Below are 5,000 nucleotides of genomic sequence, written 5' to 3'. Positions count from 1 at the left end.
TCTCTCTCTTTCTTTCTTTCTGTGTCTCTCTCTTTCTTTCTTTCTCTCTGCCTCTTTCTCCCTCTCTCTCTCTCTTTCTTTCTGTGTCTCTCTCTTTCTTTCTTTCTCTCTCTCCCTTTCTCTCTGTCTCCGCTCAAGAGAAGGAGAGAAAGAAGTAGACTATGAGAGAGAGTGAGGGAAGGCGGGAAGTGGGGAGGAATAGAGAGAAGGAGAGAAAGAAAAAAATGAAGGTGTAGCTATTCGAAAATAGACAATAGAGAGAGAGAGAGAGAGAGAGAGAGAGAGAGAGAGAGAGAGAGAGAGAGAGAGAGAGAGAGAGAGAGAGAGAGAGAGAGAGAGAGAGAGAGAGAGAGAGAGAGAGAGAGAGAGAGCAATAGACAGAGAGAAAGAGACAGATACAGAGAGAGAGAGAGAGAGAGACAGAAACAGAGAGAGAGAGAGAGAGAGAGAGAGAGAGAGAGAGAGAGAGAGAGAGAGAGAGAGAGAGAGAGAGAGAGAGAGAGGAGGGGGGAGGGGAGGAGAGAGAGAGAGAGAGAGAGAGAGAGAGAGAGAGAAAGAGACAGATACAGAGAGAGAGAAGAGAGAGAGAGGGAGAGAGAGAGAGAGAGAGAGAGAGAGAGAGAGAGAGAGAGAGAGAGAGAGAGAGAGAGAGAGAGAGAGAGAGAGAGAGAGACAGAGACAGAGACAGAAACAGAGAGAGAGAGAAAGAGAGAGAAAGAGAGAGAGAGAGAGAGAGAGAGAGAGAGAGAGAGAAGGAAGGGCGTAATGATAAAATAATATGAAAATGGACAGTGAGGGAGCATGGAATGAGAAAGCCATTAAGATACATTATGTAAAAGTACACACGCGTCATTCTATATAATTACTGTGTTTTATCAATTAGAGGGTTGGTAAATATATTCTTCACTAGTGGCAGAGATGCAGTACTATTATCAGCATGATTGCTCTTGATATAGTATGATTATTACTATTATCATTGCCATAGTTATGCGTATTGTTATTTCTATTACAATTTGTTATCGTTATGTTGGTGATGGTGATGAAGATGATAATGATGATGATGATGGTGATGATAATTATAAAGATAGAATTAGAATGATAAAAAATAATGATGACGATGATAATGATAAATTACAATAATGATAATTGAATAAAATGAAAAAAAGATGTATAGCAAAATAAAGACAAGACACCTGATCCTGGCCAGACATTTAGTCAGAATAATAACAATAATTGAACCGACAATAAAATTAGTGGAAAGCGAAATTGATGATAAATTAATAGACACAAAAATAATGAGCCTGGTTGAAATCTGGCATTTCATCCCCGCAAGCCACGTGCACAATTCAAAAAAGTAAATTTGCAAGCTGATATTGCCACAGATTCCTGTTCGAAGTTACAATCTTTGAACGGATTGTTTTCCCGTGTGATTGCAACGCTTCCCTTGCATTGCACTAAATACCATTTCCATTATTTTCATGAACAGTCAATTCACCATAAATACTTAAGTTGAGAAAAGAAAATTGAGTTGCCATGTCTCCATTTTCTGTTTAGCGGACGACTACCCTTTTGCTGAGACGCCCCAGCGAGGAGTCGTTGCTCCTATGGTCTCGACTTGTGGCTTGAGACTTCGGGTTTGAGGTCGAGGGCGAGAGGATAGATCATTTATAGCTTGACCTCGGTCGGCCTGGGTTGAGGATAGAGAGAGAGAGAAAGAGAGAGAGAGAAAGAGAAAGAGAGAGAGAGAAAGAGAGAGAGAGAGAGAGAGAGAGAGGGAAAGAATGAGAGAGATAGGGAGAGATAGATAGATAGATAGAGAGACAGAAAGAGAAAGAAAAAGAGATAGATAGAGATAGATATATGTGTATATAGAAAGAGAGGAAGAGAGAGAGAAGAAAAAGAAGAAAAAGGGAAAAATAAAACTAACATATCATAACAATGGGAATCGCGATATGATAGTAATGATAATCATAACAAAAGCAGTTTAATCATGAGGACCATTATAATGACGATAAAAGTAATGGTAATGATAATAAGACTAATGACGATAATGATAATGATCATAACCAAAATAATGACAATGATAATAAGAAAAATCTAAAAGTATCCATAGCGTTACAATTCTTTCAACATACGGCATTGTTGCAAAAGAACTGAAATATTCCCATCGCGATGAACAAAAGAATGGAAATCACGAATTGATTCTCGTTGCAAGATCACATTGCAAGCAAATCTATCCGTTGATAATGCCATGCAAAAGTTCAGGAGAAATATTTCCATTTTTTAACATTGACAAAATCCATTGCATTGTCAGTCAAGGAAAAGAGTATGGTCCGAGATAGAAAAAAAAGGCTTATCGTGTTAAGGAAAAATATATTTTCTGTCTTGATGTAAATGAAAAAGAGAAGAAAATAAAGATATATAAGAAGAATAAGAAAAACAAGCAGGCATTGCATTGCACTTAGTCTTAATTGCTATTCTTGAGGTTATATATAGTTGAGGGTTAATTTTAGAAGGGATTATTCAGGGATATATATATATATATATATATATATATATATATATAGAGAGAGAGAGAGAGAGAGAGAGAGAGAGAGAGAGAGAGAGAGAGAGAGAGAGAGAGAGAGAGAGAGAGAGAGAGAAAGAGAGAGAGAGGGAGAGAGGAAGAGGAAGAGGAAGAGGAAGAGAAAGAGAAAGAGAAAGAGAGAGAGAGAGGGGGGGGGAGAGAAAGAGAAAGAGAGAGAGAGAGAAATAGAGAGAAAGAGAGACAGAGGGAGAGAGAGAGTAGTAAAATAAATCAATAATGTGAGAAAGATACATAGATAGATAAAATAGAGAGAGAGAGAGCAAGAGAGAGAAAGAGCTGTAGCAAGTATCATTCTGGTATGAAGGTGGGTGGTTGATATCACGCTTATCAATTTCGTAAATGAATAGGATCACGAGATTTGAATTTTTTTTCTTTAAAACCCTCTTCCATATGATTTATTTCGTTGGATTCTACGTCAGATTTTTCTCTTGACAACAATTGTAGACAAATAGATAGATAAATAGATATAACAAAAGAAAAAGTTAAAAGTACGAAAAAGTAGCTGAACAATGTATTTTTCAACATCCTTTTGCGTTATTGAGTTGAAACATCTGATACAATTGTAGTTAGAAGAGTTGAAAAGGCTTTGTTCTTCGTTCAAAAAAATTGCCAAAATTTCCCTGAAGTCTTGAAAGAGGAGAGATTCCGCGTAATCTGTGACATGACATAATGTAGGTTTCCTAGATGTCCAAAATATCAAAATGGATTTTTTTTTTTTTTTTTTTTTTTTTTTTGAGAGAGAGAGAGAGAGAGAGAGAGATAGAGAGAGAGAGAGAGAGAGAGAGAAAGGAAGTTGGGAAGGTGGGGAGGTATAGCCAGTACAGTGAGGAAAAATTTTAATTATCATTATTTATTTATTTTTATTTATTTATTTATTTATTTAGAGATCTTCCTTGTATAAAACTTAGGACTTTAACCTTGTAATAGTAAATCTTGGTATATTTGCTGGTATATTTTACCCTTAAAGATAAATTCCCCATAACCATTTACTTGAATACTAGTTCTTTCTTTACCATTTCTTATCAAAAGATGAAAAAATATGAATAAAACTCTGTGTCTTTTTATCGTTTTCTTATTCATGGTCACTCATTATATCATGCATAAAAATACTGCAACACAAATTCTGGAAATTGAAATAATTGAAGGTATTTGCTATCGTAACACTGCAAACATGCGTGTCTTTGTCCACCGTTACCCTTTCCCTCATTCTCTATTTCTTTGTCTTCTATTATACCCCCCTTTCCCCTCTTTGTTTCCCTTTCTCCACTCTTTCCTCTCCTTTCTTCGGTGTTCCTTCCCCTCCCTCCCCTTCCACTCTCCCTTCTCTTCTCTTCGTTCTTCCTTTTCCTCTCTCCTCTTCCACTTTTCGTTTCATCTTCCCCTCCGTCTCTATCCACTATTCTCTCTCTTCTCTTCGTTTCAAATTCCCCTTCCTCCCTTTCCGTTCTCCCTTCTCCTCTCTTCGTTCTTCCTCCCCCTCCCTCCCCTTCCACTCTCCCCTCTCTAGTTTCACCTTCCCCTCCGTCTCTCTCCATTCTCCCCTATACTCTCTTCGTTTCATTTTCTTTCTCCGTCTCCCTCCCTCCGATTCTTTTCACTCCACCTTTTCTTCTTCCCCTCTCCACTATCCCCTGTCCCTCCCCTCCCCTTTCCCCTCCTTACAATTTCCCTTCTCTCTGCCATTTTCCCTCTCTTGCCCTTCATCTCTTTTTTATCTTTCCTTCCTTCCTTTCCCTGTACTTAAAATAACCTTTTTGATTTTCATCCTAAGATTGTCATCACCTTTTCCTTATTACAAAATAATTTATGTTCTTGCTATGTCATTGTTATTATCCTCGACATTTATACATAACTGATGAATTAAAATGCCCAAATCATAATATTCAACGACAGTGTTTTCATCAATACTATTATCATCATTATTATATCATAACTATTCCAATTTTCAACATCGTTTTCATAACATCATCACATTAAACTTAAGACTAATATCTTACCCTTTATTACGTTCGTGACTTACCTTGTACTTACTAGTCTTCAAAGAAAACAAAGAACAAAAAAACAAAAAAAGCTGGAGACAATCTCTGAAGATATAAACTTTGATCATCATCATTAATATTCATTATGATCATTTATCTTGTTGGGATCCCAGGATATTAGAAGTTCATTATAGGAAAGAGAGAGGGAATTATGGGTGTTCACAAGAGCACACATACCCACAGACAAACAAACATGCAGACATATACATACCCAAAGACACACAAACACACATGCATAAATAAAGATACACATTTAACAACTTGTAAGGACACGCAAAGACGCATTTAAAGATACACTTCAGGGGAGACGGTAATCAGACAAACACAGGCACAGCCACTGCACACAGACAAAGACATATATTCAAACGAGCACA

The sequence above is a fragment of the Penaeus japonicus genome, unplaced genomic scaffold (genome assembly GCF_977035675.1).
Source record: "Penaeus japonicus unplaced genomic scaffold, GWHDUDI00000001_assembly GWHDUDI00000034, whole genome shotgun sequence".
NCBI lineage: Eukaryota > Metazoa > Arthropoda > Malacostraca > Decapoda > Penaeidae > Penaeus > Penaeus japonicus.
This window is presented reverse-complemented; position numbering follows the sequence as displayed.